Raw genomic sequence first — 20,579 nt, 5'->3', positions numbered from 1 at the left:
ATTTCTCGCTTTCACTCTCTTGAGAAGTATATTTGAGCCATGTTGATAAAGAGACTACCCATGACTATTACTCACGCACCTATGACTACTACTCATGTACAGTTCGCAGCAAAAAACCTGCAACATGAGCGTGTAAGTTTATTGTGAAATGACGAAGTCTTTTGCTCCAAAATAAGTGTACAGGGTAGGACACCGAGGTTTTTCCTGGCGTGATTCGTGCCACTTAGACTTTATGTTGATTCAATGCGCTGTTAGGCGTAGTTTCACAATAAACTTACATGCTCATGTTGCAGGTTTCTTGCTGTGAACTGTACCTATGACTAGACGTACACTACCAATACTTGCTTTCCTACGTCAAACTCTCCTTCTTTCCTCATAGTACTTCTCTTTGCTTTTTTAAAAACTGTGAAATCGCGTAAAATCATGATTAATATATATATATATATATATATATATATATATATATATATATATATATATATATATATATATATATATATTGACCCTGTAAGTTTGGCAAATATAGTAATATTTTAATAATAATAATAATAATAATAATAATAATAATAATAATAATAATAATAATAATATAATGTATGTGCCTGTCGGAATAGTATCATTGCACTATTCCGATCTCCAATCACAAGAACATCCGACTTTTTTTTTAGGTGGAAGATTGTATGAAGTGATGACATGAAGTTTACGATGGGGTTTACAAAGCTTCAAGGTTCAATCGAGTGCTCGCACTGAAAGTGGTTTTAATCATTTAGTTCGGAGGAAGTACGGAAAATAAGTAGAGAAGTTTTAAATGAAATAAAATGAAACTTTTAGTTTTTACATCCTACGATTTTATGACCTATAAGCTAAAAAAACGGACCGGTGGAATGAGAACGTGAAAGAAAAGAGAACTCCAAGAAAATCCACGGACACGATATTTTCTACACAAGCTTGCGTGGTCGGGGCTCGAAACAGGGACCCCTCAGACCAGAGGCAAGCGCTGTACCGCTGAGTAATCGTGCTCCCTAGGAAGGTTTCACAGTAACTACAATACTGCGAAACTACCGTAGTCAGCTTTTAAAAATGCGTACTAGTAGTGTTTTTGGTAGTTTTGGAATTAATATGTACTAATAGTTCCATGATAAGATTTTTTGGCCGTCAGGTACAAATACTTTTATTTGATTTGTATTTTTTTCTTAAGCATATCTTTCCATTCAAGTTTTGATGCTAACCCTTAGCCAGTATAGTCCACACAAGAGTGGAAACTGATGTTCAAATTCTTAGTATCAATAGTCACAGAGCAAGGAAGAAAATGAACAATAAACAAACATAAAAGCAAACAAAAATTCTAATGGATCTTGAAGCAGCGAGCGTTCACCACTACCAAATAAACAAACGAACAGAAGTAAACGAAACAAAATGCATGGAATATTTAGGAGAAACGGAAGAAAAATGGTGTGGTTTCTGTTATCTAAAGTAAACACACGACTGCCAGTCTTAAATCAGATCTGATGGTAGATATACTAGTGACTGCAGAAAGAAAACAGCCACAAAATTTCAGATCTAATGTGATGTGGTGAGTAACGGGGCAATTCGTTAGCAAACAAATAAACCGAAAGAAAAACGTATATGTTTCAGAGTTTTTAAGTGAGCAGGATAGATTATGGACTAATTAGAAATGACTATTACTTAGTCATCTCGCTTTGATTGAACATATTAGGATTTTTTTCGAAGTTTTTCTTAACTATTATCCACAGGATTTCAGTCCTGTTTTCTTACTCGAGTTAATTGTCTAACTGGAACAAATTCTTCCAGCAAGGTTACGCTTAACGATGATGCTGTGCACTAGATATATTGTATCTTACCGAGAACCCATTACACCTGTGTTGATTGCTTTTTACTACTAAGATACCGTGTGAGAAAATAGTATATTATGGCACGTCACACGACACCAGGCAGTCGAGTCATCTCGAAAGGAAAGTTAATTATCCCGAAAAGTCCCGAAAAGTTTTCAAAGCGAGAAAAGAAAAATATATATCTGCTATTATTATTATTATTATTATTATTATTATTATTATTATTATTATTATTATTATTATTATTATTATTATTATTATTATTATTATTATTCAAAACACACCCGCACTGACGTAGCATGCTGTGGCTGTTAGGATTTAGTTTTCATTAGCTGAAAAGTTTAGCTTTCTGACGTGGAAGCTGAAATGGTACCTGAAAATTATATTTTCAGATTTATACATCTAGAACAGATTTTTCAACCAAAATCATACCTTGAAAAGCATTGAAAATTTTCATAGTAGTGAGTATTAGATTGGTTGACTTGAAGTTCAGCGTCCCTTTCAGCAGCGAGGTATGAGATGTGGACCTATAGCTTAGCGTGGGATCCAAACCACATGAGCTCCAGCGGGAATCGAATCTGTTTCTCGCACCAAAGGTACGTACGTACATGTGCAAATCATATAGCCACGAAAGAATGTCAAGTAATGAATATTAGAGAAGTATGAAGCCAAAGTTGTCTTTTTCTTATAGTAATGTCATTGCAAAACTGATAAGGTACATTACAACTGGTGGGGACGACTTGAACACCCTCTTCAATAAAAATTAAGCTCCTTACAAAGCTCTCTATGAACGGCTTTGATCTATCAGATCCTTCAACAGGGTGTTGTGTGTTCTTTTCCCGTGCTTCCGATGCTTTTTATTCATTTTGTGGGGAAAGTGGGCTTTATAGGTTAGTTAAAATCCTAGAATAACATAAGCAATTTCATACCCTTACCCGAAATCGAAACCGGAACCACACGTCACAAATACATGTCACAAATGCATTTGTATTAACCGTTTGGCTTGGATAACAGAGGTTAGAAGTATGCTTTTTATAAAATAATGATCAAAGGTTATGTCCGTGTTAAATTTTACTCTTTCCTAATCTTACAAATGAGGGATTTTGAAGGTAGTTCTCTGTCACATTCAAAGCGTCGAAGAATAATACTGTATTAAAAATATAAAAATACTTTCCTCAAAATTGATATTGTAAAGTTTAAACACAAATTCCATATGTAAAGGAGATTAAAAAGTAGGTAAATAATTTAATTGTAATCAAAATATTAATGGGTATAAAGTGATAGCTTAAACATAATATTTTAAGTAAATAAGTAAGAGATTATGTCACTTTCGTTTCTTATATTCCCAGCTGTATACTTATTTTTATGTTCCCTATCTAAATTTCATTATGCACTATTATTATATAAATATGCTTCAGTTCATTTTGCAAATTGACTAAGTTGTAGTTTCTCTGTTCATCTGGACAGGCGATTCATCACAGGAAGCAAAATTGTGGACAAGTTCTGAGCAAAGGTTTAGGTGAAGAAAATCGCCCTAAGCACAGCAACTGGATTTATCATTTGAGTATTGGCATCATTGCAAATAAGGTATAACTATTGTAAGATACTATAATTAATTTAAGCAAGAATACTTTTCATAGTGAAGTATAAATAAATATGCCCATTACCTTTTAGTTATTTGTCCAGCAGAGAATAAGTCTCACTATGGCCATTAAATGTAGTTCAAACAAAAGAATTTAGGAAAAAAAATCCTTACATATGCTCCTCGTAAGAATCAAGGTTTTATATTTTGGCGTGAATAGTATTTGTATATATTATACAGTACAGTATACAGTATGTATACTTAAATACAGTATTGGTTTACTGTATTTAAGTTCAGCTTATAAATTTGTGATTGTGACTACTGTATTAGTGCCGCAAACACTCTTATTGTGTGAAAAAAAGCTATAGCGTGTAATGCATTATCGTTGACTCACAAGACTTCCGCTTCGCTTAGGCGAGTGCATATTTGTACAAAAAATGTGAACAGGGCCTCTAACAACATTTTCGTATTTTACCTCAAAAGATACAACGCTAGTATAGTCGTAGCGCTCTTCTCACAATGCAGGTGTAAAACTTTTTTTTCTTCATATTTTTCTCTTCTTGAAATTCAAATGTAGCAGAAAAGCTTCGTAGAATGTAGGACCCTCTTTGCCTGTATAAAGTAACCCAACCGTTTCTCATGTATATTACTATATATCGATCGTGACTCTCCACGGAAAAGCGGTGTTTTGCATTTTGAATACGGTTCGTAATCTTAATATGAACTTTTCATACGCGAGAAACCTTAGGAAGAAAATCTACTCGACGGTTTTAAGAGTTTCTTCACTTAATGTGGAAATAAATAAACGTAAATAATATGTTTGTTTCTCATAATTATTGGGCCGCGGTGGCTCAGTGGTAGAGCGTTCACCTCTGGTGCTTGGGGTCCCGGGTTCAAACTCTGCTCCCGCCAAGTGAACTTTGTGGTGGACAAACACCGTGTGCGTGGGTTTTCTCGGGGTTCTCCCGTTTCCTCCCACTTTTTCATTCCACCATTTCATTCATATCTCATCATCACCGTCTCCTTTAGCGTAACTGGCATAACTGTGGGACGTAAAACTCAAAAATCTCATCTCATAATTATTTTAGAGGGAAAGAATCACCAATTTTTCGAGAGGTGCTCCTGATTGTAGCATGTAATATATATAAATGACCACTGACTTTCAGTATCGTCCATTTTACACCCCTCTAAAAGAAATTATATATATATATATATATATATATATATATATATATATATATATATATAAGAGTAGAAGTGGGTGTCTCATCATTACCCAGGGCGTACTAATATACGTATTAACGTGGAATTTGGAGAGAATATTATTCTTGCCTCGAAGGTAAGGAATAAGGAAGATTATTTTTTTTTCAAATACCCATTCTATGGAGGGTAAAGGCGGGTATGAATCCATGGGGTTAGAGAGATGAAACTCGACATATGAACTCTTCATTACAAATAAGGAAATAAGTATTTCAGCGTTTTTTGAAAATTCCTCCAAATGGAGAAAAGATATACTTTTAAAAATAGTCAAATTTTCCTTGGTTTAATCAGAAAGTTTATTAAGGATCAGTTTAAGTTGAAGATCTGATATTTTGTTTGCAGACTTAATTAAAAATTAGGAAGTATATATTTCAGTGTTGCTGATATATCCTCTCCGAAGAGGAAAAAAGGTAATTTCAATCATATTGAAATTTCTCTTTATTTATTCCATAAAGTGCGGAATATGAGAATTCGCGTAAGTTAGAGACCTGAAATACAGTATATAAAGTCTTAAATACAAACAAGTGAGTTTCGTTTCACAATGTGAAACTACGGTAGGCTTCCAAAGATAGAACCTGTTTCTTGGACGCAGTATCCATATAAAAAAAGGCCATTACTCGTTATCTGTTTTGTGTTCTATGGAGATTAATATTGAAACCGGAAGTGATAATTGATGTCTATCACTTCCGGTTGCCATAGAATAAAATCAGAAGTGAAACGTTCTCGCGGACTGATTGCATACCAAAATAACTGCTTATCGTTATATATTTTCATTTTATCCATTATATGATCAAGGGCGTAACCGAAAAATCGTACAGTTTCATCACTTCCGTTTTTAAACAGGTAGATAAAGTCGAAACAAACCTCATTCTTGGGACTAAATCTGTGTTGAAAGACTGCCTTTCGACATCTCTTACCGATTTTCCTCTATGGAAACTGGAAGCACTAATAAATTTAAACCACTTCTGTTTTTTGGTAGTGTGTTGTGGGTCGTGATGGCATATATCCTTGAGATGCCGAACCGATTGTTAAAGTACGCTTGCTACTATCTATTGTCGTTTTGCATCTTATAATTTAAATGAGCGTTTTTAATGAACATTAAATCTCAGTGACGAGTCCATAGTTTTCAGAATCGCTGAAATGAATCGTGATGATTCAGATGTCGTTTAAGTACAAGTTCAGCCCTATCGACATAAGTTGTGAGAAGGGTTGAAAGTAAAATGTCCAAAAATCACCGAGATTAGTGTCGAATTCATAATTTTTGGGATCACTAAACTAATTGCTGACCGTCCCAGTGACATTTAAGCTCAAGCTTAGCCAATAACGTGCATATGCGGTGGGTCGCGAATTTACAGGGCTTTGCTCGTCGTTTTAGTTAATTGGAATTGTAATTTGGTATGCTAGTAGGTTTTTGATAGCGTTATATAAGTAAATCAGATATTTTTTTAAAAAAAATCAACTTTAGTGGAGTTTTATGGGGGAACTGTAACTAACTTACCATAATACTGGTGCTAGAGGGGAAAATGTAAAAATAAAATGCGAGTGAACAAGCGGAATACTACGAATCAGTGGTTGAAATTTGAGGTGGAGGCCGTAGACCAAACAAACATGGGGTCTGAGTGGCTGCCGCTAGAATCCTCCAGCTTGCCAAAATTTAGTGTTATGTGTAAAAAATAAATGTTTGCTTGCTTGAATGTTTATCCGGTATACAAATCAACACTGTGGTCTTGACAGTAACTTCATTGAAAAGACCTTAGGGATCAAAGAGAGGAAGAGGTGGAGGAAGAAGAGAATTCAAAGAGGAAGATGTGGTTTAAAGTTTATACCAAAAGTAGAGTTATCTCAGAGCTCTTCATGTTAGCCAGATGAAACTCGATATGTAAAATCATTCTTAAAATCACGTTTACATACACATATGACTTACTATCTGAAAAAAAAAAAAATAATGTTAGAATAAGACATCTCTAGAGACTGGAGAGGGATTGAAATGTAAATATAATAGAAAACAACCAATATTTAGTGACGAGTTCATAGTTTTCAGAATCGCTGAAATGAATCGTGATGATTCAGATGTCGTTTAAGTACAAGTTCAGCCCTATCGACATAAGATGTGAGAAGGGTTGAAAGTAAAATGTCCAAAAATCACCGAGATTAGTGTCGAATTCATAATTTTTGGGATCACTAAACTAATTGCTGACCGTCCCAGTGACATTTAAGCTCAAGCTTAGCCAATAACGTGCATATGCGGTGGGTCGCGAATTTACAGGGCTTTGCTCGTCGTTATTTATTCTATTCACTTATTTAATTTCAAATATTGTGCACAAATACTATTCTTCCTTTGGAAAGCCGAACACTTCTCTTAGCTATTTGAATTAATATTTGTTAAAACGACATCATCAGTCACTATTATTTTACCGATTTTCGTTTCTCCTGCTTTTCAGAATTTGTATAATATGGCCATCATATACTACGAAAACAGAATATCTTTTCCTTGTATAAAAATTGGAATACAGGGCACATTATTAATGAAATTTGTTAAAATAGCGTTAGTCAGTGACTGAACCTGTTATAACAAACTGCATTTAACCATTCTCACAAGAGACAAGTTTTTATGTACCTGAAGTTTCCTATACCACTGTTGCCTAATCATTTTTTTTAAATGAAAAACAAACTCTGGTGAAAACAGTAGAGAAGGTCACGCGAAATATATGTACGATAACGAACATTAACTAACCGTTACTTGTTAAGATGTTAATGGACTGACTTCATTGACGAACTCGGCCGAAATAATCGTTGTAACTATCTATTGCAAAAAACATAATTCAAAAATTCACTTACATATATGGCTTATAGCCTTTAGATTACCACTGTTAAAGTCGCCGTTATCCATTATTATGTTAACGTATTGACTCAATTAAGGAAATCGACCATGGTAATCGCTCCAGCTATCTATTGCAAAAGGCAGAAATGATAAAAAAAAATGTTTACATGTATGAAATATTGGCTATAGATAGCCACCGTTAAAGTCACCTTACCCGTTAATATGTTGAAATGAAGTCGGGAATGTTACTATTCATCTCAGCAACCTCGAAAACTACGGGTTCGATACTAATATCGGTCATTTTTGATTGTTTTTACATATCTTCTTCCCACATTATTATTTTTCCAGATTGTAAATCATATTTGTATATCAACTTGTTTTTAGAAATAAGGTTACTTACCGAGTTTCATATTCCTAATGATAAATTTGTTAACTATTGTAACATTACCATTAATGTTAATCTTGTTTAATGCCATGGAAACTCCGGGTTCGATTTCTGGTTAGAGATTATTGTAATTTTAACGCATCACGGTGGTCTGGATCGTATCGTAAACTGTAGTTCCATGTTTTCTAAAGCCTCTACTAGAAAGAGATGTTAAATTTCAACAAACAAATATGAAATATCAATTACTAAGCTTTATGTTCATTGTTTCTTCCTATAAGGGCTCAAAAATTAACTACTTATCTATTAGTTTCAGCAACTTTGAGTTATTTCTTTTTCTTTTGAAGTTTTTGAGATTATTGGGAAAAACTTTATCAGAGCCTGGATCTAAAACACCAAGTCTGAGTTTTGTCGTAAAGTCAGAAAGTTAACCATTCAAGTACGATTGCTGAGTATATGCAGTTTGTATTTCATAATATAACTGGCAATTGTATAATACTGGCGGGTCGCGGTGACTCAGTGATAGACCGATTACCTCTGGTGCATGGGGTCCTTGGTTCGATCTGTACTCGTGCCAAATGAGCTTTGTGGTAGACAAACACCGTGTGCGTGGGTTTTCTCGAGGTTCTCCCGTTTCCTCACACTTTCTTCATTCCACCATTACATTCATTTCTCATCATCACCGTCTCCTTTAGCCTAGCCGGCATAAACGTGGGACGTAAAATTTAAATATTACATTTCATTTTCATATATAATACTGATAACGTGTACTGGTAAGAGTATTCGAAGTCAGATGGTACACTAGACACATATTCACTCAGCAGGCATTTTGGTTTGAATGATTTAAGACACTAATAGTTATTTTTGGTGACAAAAATTCTAGTAATTCATATACAAGAATATATGTTGTATGCAATGTGGTCTCAAATCATATTACTCTACGTATAGAACTGCTGTTTGATATATTGAGTATGCTTAAAATGGGCGTTTCTGAATGATATGAGAAAACCATGGAAAAACTGTTTAATGCTTTAAAAAATCTTAGTCTCAGTTCTTTGTATCACATATTTTAACACGAACTGTTCTGCAGTTGCACTAAGTAAATGCAGGATTAGTGACTGTAATAAAGACCAGAACCGTTTTCCTTCCATGTATTACTACCTTACAGATGGAGAAAATATGAATCCTGGTGGTGTGTGCTGTAATGAATATACCAGTAGAAATTATACATTTTTAAGTTTTAATGACATGAAGCATATTTCATTCTATCTTGTACAAAGTTAGAAGTCGTGGTGAAAGAGAGCGTTTTAAGTGTAGACGATTTCCAATTTGAAATCAGAAAACATAAGGAAAAAAAAAAAACAGATATTTTTCTTACTCTATGCTGCTTTCTCAGGTTTATTTTCGAAGGTACCCTATGTAATATTATACATTTGTTTACTAGGTAGAAGGAAGGAACTATTTGTTGAAAAAAAAAAAGAAAGAAAGAAAAAAATAATAAAAAAAGGAATTTGATTTCATTCCCTTCCGTGTATGCAACCCACTTTACGAAACGTTTCAAAGGCCTTCATCTACTCTGGAAGATATTTTACCTGCAGGAAACATTATAGGTCTTTAGATATTTTTGAACCATAAAATCAAATAGATTGGTCCATAGTTCATTTGGAAGTAGCTAATTACATTTCTAGATTCGCAACTTTTTTTTTCTTTTTTTAAAAAATATAAGAATTCATCCGCAACGGTAATAGCTGAAAGGAATCAGTAGTTTCTCCCATTTTACAGCCATAAAAAGTGGCTACGCAGGGTGCTGGAAGCACCAACCGAAATATGAACAGAACGAGATTCCTCAAGTAGCTTCCCTCCTCGGACTTCGAGAACCGCCAGAAACAAAAGCGGCTCTGTTGAACATAAAGCATGTCTGTCTCTGTTCCAACCAGATGGTATCTTCTGAAGAATTGGTGCGTTGTAGCCAGCCCCTCTCGCGAAGTTTATTTATTTGGAGTAGATCAGAAGTTGCTTATGTGAGTATCGTGAAACGAAAGATTTGCTTGATCGTTTTCTTTTCAGCCGCAAGTTGTAGTAGTATTTTATGAAGGAACTCAATATATGAAATCCAAGGACTTCTAAATATTTGTGATATACGAATATATTTCCTCGAAAAGGCGTCCGGATGCAACAAAAGGTACAGATTAATTATATATATTACAATTTCATAAAGAACGACCATCTTCAATTAGAAAAGATAATTTAAAATATAACATTCAGCATTATTAAGAAAATAATGTGCTTGATAAAGATGCAACATACATTTCTAATATGGAGGTATTAATAGCATTCACACAAGCATAGTAATATGTTGAGTGTATTGTAGTAATATATGTAATGAATATTTCTAAGTTAAAACAATTAGATGCTAAAATAGTGTCCTAATTTCTAATATATATATATATATATATATGTATATATATATATATATATATATATATATATATATATATATATATATATATATATATATATATATATATATAAATGGTCTGCAAAACTTAAGGACAAGGTACATAAAGAAGCAAAATATTGCGTAGTTTTTGGAAATGAATAAAGAACGAGACAGTGTGTGTCAGTCAGAGAGCTGTTAGAGTCCATTATGGTGGTATTATTCAGAACAAGATGGCCAGGAGACAGAGTTTGGATAACTTCACACGTGAAAGAATCATCGGGAAACTGGAAGATGGTCAAAGTATAATGAGAGTGGCCCAGAGGATTAGTATTGCTCACAACATTGTTTCACGTCTACGGGAACAATTCCGAACCACAGGGAAATGTTGTGTGAAGGAAATGTGATTGTCGACCACTGTTAAGTACAGCAGCGGACGACCGCTACATTGTACAACATGCGAAAAGGTACCAATGTCTAACAGCGGCTGCAATTAGAAACACATTTAACAGAACTTCAAGCAGCATCAGAGATGGGCAATGAAAACTTGACCCATGAGCCACTGACCCACCACCAGCGTGACCCACTACCCACCAAAACCCATCGTCATCAAGTCTGGCTCACTATCCACGCCCTCTTCGCTGACTACAGCATTTACACTTGTAATAAAACAAGGCTGTAAAATAATCACTAATCGGAGTTTGAATTTCTGCAGTCAATCGTTCAAGCACCACTCTGTCACAATACCGTTGGTTCTGACCTTTACGATATAAAATGGTAAATTGTTTGTCATGAGCCAAATTACGATGAATTTGAATGTAATTATCATATACAATTATTTCCTTGTTGAAATACAGATACTTTTCAGTAGAAAATAGGAAGAAATTTGAAAGTCACAAATCATTTTTTTAAGCGGCTGTAAGAAGGTTGTGCACGTTAAGATCTTACTCTGAACCAAACATTAGCTCTACGATTAATGATGCACCATAAAATTTTATGTAACATTAAATTCGTTACTTTATGAAATCTTATAAATTGCCAATTTTAAATCCACGTTGAACGCAGTCATACATTTCATCCTGGTTTTCAGATTTTTGAAGATAATATACCACGCTAGGTTTGATTGAAGTATAGGGGAGTGAAGTTTTATGTAGGGGTATAAATATTTCTCCTTTAGCAGAGGATGGAAATAATTTTGACTATGAACTATATTAATCAAATTTTGGTGTGGTGTTTACTTATCAACCAGTCTGATTGTTTCACTTATTTTCTCATATTCTTTTAAACTAATAGTGCTGAAATGATCCAGAATAATGCTTTCAGTTAAATCTGTTTTCTTATTTGTAGACAAAAGCATATTCAATACATTAATATAACACTAGTTTGTCGGCGGTAAGATACAGTAGTGTTAATAAACATGCACGTTTGTGTTTTTTAGATGCATTACTTACAGCCTTCCAATATAGACTTTCCATGGTGAAGATTGCTTCAAAGATGTAGCTTGTGCTTCTCTACGGAGCCTCCTTTTCAATGCAATATACGAATACATTCTTTCTGTGGCAGTGGTAAGATTTCAGTAAAACAAAGGAAAAAGTTTTCAGTATTTTTTAGCATGACTGTAGAAACTAGGATTGCATATTATCGAAATTAAAGTATCCTTGCAGATTTAAACTGAAGAGTTCTTTCTCTTCTTTTATCAAAGCATTACAGATCACACATTTCAGTAGAATACCCATTCACTAAATTAACAAGTACACTTTCTTGTATTATGTTAAATGTGAGATTCCCTTTGAGCTCCTTCGTAGCTGTTTGGTGCAGGAGTGATGGGTTCGGTTCCCATTGGAAGCTCATGTGATTCGGATCCCATGCTAAGGTGTAGGTCCACGTCTTATTTAAAACTAGTTGGTGAGTGATGCTAAACTTAAATAAAAAAAAATAATCAAATCAATTTTAAATGAGTTCTTCTATACCTTATAGCAGGGATACAAACAAGCAACACAATTTTACTCGCCCAAGAAAAAAGCTATTAGCCCACACCCCACAATAGAAACGATTTACTTACCCTTCAGTATGATACTAAATACTCGCGCGCACCAATGAACCACTTGCTCCGGGCGAGTGCTTATTTGCATCCTTGCCTTATACTACTGTTATTTTGTTGAAAATTCTTTTACCAGTGTCAATAAAGTAACATAAATCTCCTGTCTTGTAATCGAGAAATATAGTCTTCAACTTTCGGAGTCGCTAAGGTGACCAGAACTTTTACTTTCAAAAATGGGACGCATACGAATCGGCGACGGGGGTGGGGGGTGACTTCCACATTGCATTTTGGGACTCAGCAGTGTTTTCAATTTACAAAATACACAAGTAAAAATGATAACACAGCGTTTCTACCTTAAGTACTACCCAACAATACTTTTAACTACTTCAACACCCAGAATTCGTACTCAATTCCCACTTGAACCACAGAACACTCAATTCTCATTTGAATATTCAGAAGTTCTAGGCACGGCTGAACCTTCCCAATGTATGTTGGTACGGAAGAGTGTAGAATTAGCATTGGTCATTTATATTTTGAATAATAATTACGAGACACCTGGGTCATGTTTGCTTAAAACCGGGACATTTAGGCGTCCCGTTTGAGAATCAGAAAAAAACGGGACAATGGTTGAAAATAAGGGACTGTCCCGGCTAAAACGGGACGTCTGTTCAACTTGGGAGTCGCTCATTTTTGAACTCAGACTTTCACCCACCATCAGTCTCTTTATTTGAATTTGGTGTTGAATGTAATAGATTTGCTTAATTATTTATCTTACCTCATGCTTGATTAAGTCGTTCGTGTGAAAGAAAAGTATATACGTATATTGAACAAATACTGCATATTTAAAAATTAAATAATTGTAACCCTAAAATGTGGGGATAGATATGAAGTTAAATAACAAAAGAAAACAAAATTCAATTTCCTTGGACTTGCTAGTATTTGGGATTTCATAAAATTGAGACACACACAGAAAAACAAAGAGAGAGAGATCGACCAGAAAGAACAATTCTCTGGCTTTTTATTTTTAGTCTTCCCTCTTTCACATCTTATACCACGTCTTTACTTTTGTGACTCGTTTCTTTGTTGTGAGGATTCTCTCCCGAGTGGTCCAGCAAATCTCCGGAGACGTGAAATCCGGCTCTTCCGTATATTGCTCTTTCTTTCCAGACGACTCACAAGACACTTCCAGAAAGGGAGATCCATGTGATAAGATTGCACCACTATCTGTAATTATTATTAAATCTTTCTACGGCTCGTTTCTCGAGTAATCTTCCTCCGGACTACACTACTTAAGAAAAGCGGAGAGGGAATTTTGTGGCTAAAATTCAAGACAAAATGCCATGCAGCATAAGTCTAAATGGAGTAAACTACACCTAGGATTGATTGCGGAATATTATTTAGTTCAAGAAAATAAACAGTACTGCTTATTTTTTTTTCTGAAACATGGAACGTGGTTGTTTCATCTTGTTATTGATTGTAGTGTAAAGTTGTATCAGAAATTAATTCCGTGAACTAAACTCCCACTGATTAATTATTCAGTATAACCCCCTTTTAACGATTTTCTTCTTTATTAAGTGGAGGTTTTCACTACATAAAATTGCGTATCATAAAAAACAGGAGTTTCACTGATGTATAACTCAATTTGAGATTTTAATATTTGAATAATTTTGTGTTTCTAAAACTAAAGATCTAAATGATTTTGATTTCCACTTTTAAAGATTGTTAATTTAAAAATACTTCAAAACTAGCATACATATACAATACACATAGAAAGCTGCAGAAGGTTGTTAAATGATAAAACACTGGATTTAATCTTTTCTTGTTTGTTTGTTTTTAAAATAGTACATTATCAGTGTTTTCACCTTCTCAAGATTGAAAAATGTGATACTTAAATCCAGGGCAAAAATGATCAAACATGTTGGTAAAAATATAATAAAAATGTTAAGTAAAAGAATTGTAAACATTAACATTTTTGAGCTCAGAATAATACAAATATGAATATACTTATCTAGACTATTGGATGTAAAGAATGCCAGGAACATACTGTTCAACTACTAGAACATTTATATACTAACGTTAAACGAAACAGTCCCAACAGACAATTTTATCCTGTGAGTGATGCACAATTATATCAATACCTTCTATTTACTGATGATGTTTTTTCCACATTTTCATTTTCGTTAAATGCAGGAAATTTACTAATCTAGTTTTCCTTAAACTTAGATTTTAATACCTTAACCAGGATATATAGCGGTATTTTTGAGGACCAAATCATCTTTCGCTAAATGCTGGAATTCGTTAACGTAAAAACGTAAAATCGTGGTTACATTGTATTTGGCATTTGCTATTTCTGCAGGGGATACACATTTTTCCTGTTTAGTCGCACTTATGATTTACATTTTTCACTGATCTGACTGAGGTTTCCTGTATTTCCGAGTAAATATTGGGACTGGATGTAACATCAGCATGTGTCTGGTATGAGAACGAGGTGTCTGAAATCTGAGTACCAGAAATACTCACTCTTATTGTCACCCGTATTTTCCATTTCTTTCTTTTTTCTTCTTTTTCTTTTCCCCTAGCTGCAAACATTGCTATAAGAAATTCAACTCTACCTTGTTAAATTTGGTTTCAATGCTATTATTAGTGAATGGTTGTACTTTAATGTTCGGAACAGCCCAGTTACCTCTCTTTGAGAAGCCGTGTGTACTCCTATTCAAATATGGAAGTAAACGAAGCAGATGTAAATATTCTTTGACTGTTTTGTATCCTTATTGTTGGCTGTTTTATATCCTTACTATTAGAATGCCCTTTCTTTCGGCGAGAAGAATAAGTTTTATAGAAAATATTTGAAAAATGTATGCATTTTTTTTCTTAGTTCAGAACCGTTCACGATGCAAATTTGATTTCACTAGAATTACGTAGACATTGTAGACATTCACATATGCTTCTTCCCTTACTGACTCCGTCTTATCGTCAGCGTGGGGTACAAGGAGAATATTTATACACAATTTCAAGGTTAGCTTTGTACAATTGTTTTCGTTTTGTAAATTTTCCGCAATGTAATTTATGACTGGATTTGTCTACGTGTCAAATGACTGAATTGTGAAATTTTAGTTATCGCATAGTCTTATTATATATATATATATATATTTAAAAAAAAGTACAGGAAGAAACACCATTCTAGTTGAAATTTGCAGTTGTATTTCGTCAGTTACACCGGCAAAAATCTTACAATGAAACAGTTGCTGTTCTCGCTGTCTCTTCCTTTCTTAGCTCAGAGCTACGATTAAACTTAGGTAATCGTAGTTACTAGGATCGGGAGATGCATACAAAAACAACATATGTAATTATATAAATCCATTTTTAAAAAAATCAGAATATATAATTATATCTTGGCAATTAATCCATACCAGTGTGTAAAACTGTTTGATCCACTTTATGCTCTGTATGTGCTACAGAATAAAAAATAATTTGTATGGTAATTTGAGCGTATATGTAACCAACAATACAGATCTTTTGAGACTGTTGAGTATTGTTTCTGACTAGAAATTATAATGAAATTATACCACTTTTGGTAATTACATTACTTTATGAGAAAGCCAAAACAATGTTAAATTTGGTGGAAAAAATGAACGTATTATGAAAATTGTTTCCAGTAAATTTTTGGTAAAAATTTGATTGATTCCAGGATAAATTCAACATGTATCTTTCATTCATGTCATTCGAATTGATTCCAGATTGATTTCAAATTGTTTTAACGAATTCAGTACCTAAGGTGAGAATGCCAAACACACTTTAGAGGGACAAAACATAACAAAGCTAGTCAACTAACCCTGGAAGTTCTGTTCATGTCATGAGGAGACCAGCTCTGTTTTTAGTTTATTTAACATAGACCATACACATACAAAGAGAGAATGAGCTTTATGCACCTTCTCGCTATCAAAAAAGTTTCTAGCAAGAACTTTGATCATGTTTGATTAATATCTACAGTAATCACACAGTATATATAATTCAATAAACGTACATACTCATTTTCCTATAACATCTTACTCTTTTATTATCTGCAATACCTAAGATACCTACATCTGCAATACCTAGATAGAATAAAATTTGTTAGTGGTATCACTATTTTGTTTGTCATTCTAGCTACAGTACAGAGGTTAGAAAACAACATACCTAACGAAAATATATATTTGATTTTCACAGCCTTTAAATTGTCGGTATTTCACCGTGATTTAACAACTTTTAAATATAATTTACTTTTTTTTTTTTTTTTTTTTTTGGTAATGGCACTTGAAAATTTTCGAAGTAACATTTTTCTAACTTATTACTATTTCCTACAACCTTCCTCACTTAACGTACTTTAAAACATTAAAATACAATGTTTCACCTTATTATGCAGTCAACAGGACATACTATCTTGTGTTCTATAAATAAACAATTCGTTCTCTTATGTAATATTTAAAAAATGATGATAAAGATAAATTTGTCTTAAGTACTTACGCTGGCTGATAACTACGTGTGCAATAATAATTTATATTTACATATATATGCTCAAAAAAGAACAAATTGTAATCGGTTTTCTTGCATTTGAATGAAATTTGTTCAGTTCTTTGTAATTATGAACTCTTGTATTTGATATGATGAAGTCGGAGCCAGATTAAGGAAGCTTTTATTGAAAAACATCTTAATGTGTGTTCCACTGCACTGACCGGTAACTCCTAGTAATAATACAATAGAGATTAGTGTAGAATTTGAAGCGGCATTATGCTCATTGCACCTTGTGTTCTCTTTTACCCTTATATTTAAAGAGATAATATACTTTTATTTTGTAGTACGGCATTTTTCCCCTCAGATATGACTCTTCATCACAAGATAAGCTTTTCTGTGGTGACTGTAACCAAAAATTTTTTGACTGCTTAGATAGAGTCTTTACAAGAGTAACAATATGAAACCAAGCTCTTTGTATGCGTCTCTTAGCTACTCACTCATATGTAAAGAAGGCTGCCGGAACAAAAGTGAGAAAAATTACCTTCCAGAAGTCACAAAAAATTTCGTTTTAAGTGCTTCGTCATTTATTTCAATCATAAGACGACAAAGGTATTTTGAATTCAGAAGATATTTGATGAAAACAAAAGAGGAAAAATAAATTACGAGGGGTTGAGAATTTTTTGTTTTAGTTTTGCGATAAAATCACTAAAAGTGGAGGCTCCAGCCACGATATATTTTCTACTTTTAAAAAAAAATCTATAAAAAAGTTTAGTTTACATATTTTGAAACTGAAGCTACTAGTAAGCGGTCATGGCCTTTGTTTCAAGCCTGATGGCCGATCATTCTAGCTCACTCTTTTCGGAAGTAGTTTCCCACAAAAAAAAGTCCTTATCGTACCTTAAGTGTTGGTTTTGACCGACTTCCTTTCCCCATTCTTATTGTTATTAATTGTTAATGATTTCCGTGTAAAGCCTCATGACTGTTTTATTATTAGTTTAACGTCTCACGGTTGTACTCCAAGACTATAGGATGAAGATGGTGATAGTAATGAAAGAAACGGTGAAATGCAAAACTGGGAGGAAACGAGAGAACTTCAAGAAAACCCATCTACATTTTGGTTGTCTACCACAATGTCCACTTAGTGGGAGCTGAGATCGAAGCAGGGACCTACACACTAGCCCCTCAAGCAGTATCTGAAAGTTGAGTAAATATTGTTAATGATGACCAGAGTGTCTTCATCTTAAACTTTTTTGTTACGCGTTCAACTAGTATCTGACTAATAAAACTAATTAGGAAAACCGGTGAAATCTTGGTAAAATGAACTTAGCAGAATTCTGCGGCGAGGCTAAGAGAAAGAGATTGACACATTCCACACACATTTATCTAAGCTAACTGCAACAAATCTTACAAATCCATCTTTCAAATTAAGACGTTGCTATTAATCTGTGTACATCATACTTGGCTAACAGGTCCCACTAATAATAATTATTATTATAAACCGTGTTCTTGGGTTTTCGTCGTAGTTTTCCCGTTTCCCTCCACTTTATTCATTCTACCATTTCGTTCGTTATCATCGCTATCTCTCTTAGCCTCGGAGCATAAACGTAGGACGTTAAACTAAAATCAAACATATCTTCAACTCTCATTTCTGATCTACTGGCTAGCGCAGATGACTGTAGTGGATAATCCTTTGGAAGAGGTTTATATTGCCTTGCTGTTGACATAGGACACACGTTACTCAATCAAGAAGCCTTAAAGATCACAATTTTCAAGCTTATACCAGAATAAAATTAAATTTCACCACATTAACACATACAGTATATGGATATATCCAGTGGTGTCATTCAAGTCATTTAACCTGGTTCTTTGATCAGTGAAGTAAGTTGGCTTGATATTATTAGTTATGATTATATTATTGTAATTGTTTACTCCAGTGATACTAGTAAAATGACTAGAATTAAGTCATATAGCATCTTTATTTTGGTACTTTGTATATTGATTTTGTTTTTCTCGTAAGTATCTGATCTAGACATGATGAGACACTTTCAACAACCGGTTCAGGTCAACCGACTGAACGACACCACTGGATATATCCTTACTTTAATCGATTCCTGGAGTTTAGAGTATACAAAATGTTTTTGAAAAAAAGCTCCAATATACCACGATTAAAGCACAACACATATTTAAAATAACTAAAATTAGTAATAATAAAAAAGTGCAGACATGTGTATAGAACAGTTTATATAGTTACAAAATAGAATATACAACATAGAAAATAGAATACGTATGCACAAATAAAAATCTAAAAAAATAAAATTATCACTCCAAACAATTTCTTCAGTTCCTTATCATAATGAATAGCTAACTGTAAATGACGTAGAATAATCCTAGTCTTCTTTTTTTTAACGAACATCGTTGCCTGCAAATTCAAGAACTTCAACTGCCAGATATTCCAAGGTTGCATCCAAACCAAATGCAGCGCCATCTTCAACTCGTTCAGCAGTTCCCATTTCACAACAGACACTGTAAACAAGACGCAAAAGCTATGGAAACAATGCAAGTTATACATGATTTAAAAGCCAATGTAGAACAAAAAATATAAAATACAATAATTTGTTGAAAATATAAAGTAAAGGTGGATCCCATTAATAAACATAAGTAACAGCTGCCGTTTCTCATATGAAATACTTTTAGCTGAACATTATCATCCAATTTGTACAGTAGAATTTCCAAATGTACTGTAATTTTTTTTTTTTTTAAAGAGTCTTTAACTGCAATAAAGAAGATGCTTCATAGTAAGATACATCAAAGTGGTATTATTTTGTAAATTAATAAATTAATGAGTAGCATCATAACAGATGCCTCATACAAAATGGAATATGCTGACTAAGTTAATGAATTTTGTAATTAAAATCATTAAATTAGATTGTAAGATAATAATTGTAAATTCTGCTCTATAGGAAGCAGTTTAAATGAAGTAAGTGAAAAAAACAAGTAGGTATTATTAATTCAATTTATTCGGTAATTATTTTGAGACGTAGTAAACACATTCTAGTTATCTGGTTATTTAACAAGAAAATATCGATAACTGCAGTTTACAGAAAACTATTAATTTGTTCTTTCAACGTTTACATGAAATCGAACATCCCTCTCGCACACCATTTTATGTTGATCAATCCTTGAAAATAATTACGCTGAGTAGAATGATCTTTCATAGCAAATTTATATTTTTATGAACATAGCAGATATTATACTATACAGGGAGAGTTAAAAATCTTCAGACTTTTTTTTTTATTATTATTATTTTGAAATGAGGGGAAAATGTGAATGCTGTTAATGTAGTCCGAACTGGGTTGATACAAGTAAGGAACACCCTGGAAAGGTAATTGTGTGGTGTGGAATATGAGTATCCGCTTGGTCTATTTTTCATCAACATTACTTCAACGGTGCAACAATACCTGACGCCCTGGAAGAACATGTGTTCGCTTTCCTTCTGAACGCACTTTCTTTCGCAGCTTATACTCATTGTGGCGTTGATGTGCGTCAATCCATTGATACACAACTTCCATGGAAGTAGATTGTCGCCAGTCCCATGGAATGGTCACCCAGACCAACTGACCCAAAACTTGATCAAAGAAGTATTTACTGCTATTTGTCTTTTAGTGTAGCAGCAGTTCCACGTGATACGTTTGCTGTATTCTTTTTGGCACCT

General features: G+C 33.7%; 1 protein-coding gene and 1 long non-coding RNA gene across 4 annotated transcripts in view; one reads left to right on the top strand and one right to left on the bottom strand.

The window, feature by feature from the left end:
* The window catches only part of LOC145688349 (cadherin-like and PC-esterase domain-containing protein 1), a 1,309,510-nt gene that overhangs the window by 328,715 nt on the left and 960,216 nt on the right, over positions 1-20,579 (top strand). For 2 of the 3 annotated variants that reach the window (XM_081762493.1, XM_081762494.1), the window contains exon 2: positions 3,321-3,440. The exons of the other annotated variant lie outside the window; for it this stretch is intronic. The gene's annotated coding sequence lies outside the window, so the exon portion shown is untranslated. The remainder of the gene's footprint in view (positions 1-3,320; positions 3,441-20,579) is intronic. 3 annotated transcript variants of the gene reach the window in all.
* Positions 18,963-20,579, bottom strand: part of LOC145688350 (uncharacterized) — a 38,052-nt gene continuing 36,435 nt past the window's right edge. Inside the window, exon 3 of the long non-coding RNA XR_014131881.1 lies at positions 18,963-19,390. This is a non-coding gene — a long non-coding RNA (uncharacterized LOC145688350). The remainder of the gene's footprint in view (positions 19,391-20,579) is intronic.

The sequence above is a fragment of the Thermobia domestica genome, chromosome 6 (assembly GCF_964235325.1).
Source record: "Thermobia domestica chromosome 6, izTheDome1.hap1.1, whole genome shotgun sequence".
Classification (NCBI taxonomy): Eukaryota; Metazoa; Arthropoda; class Insecta; order Zygentoma; family Lepismatidae; genus Thermobia; species Thermobia domestica.
The sequence above is the reverse complement of the archived record's forward strand: the minus strand, read 5'-3'. Positions and strand labels throughout refer to the sequence as shown.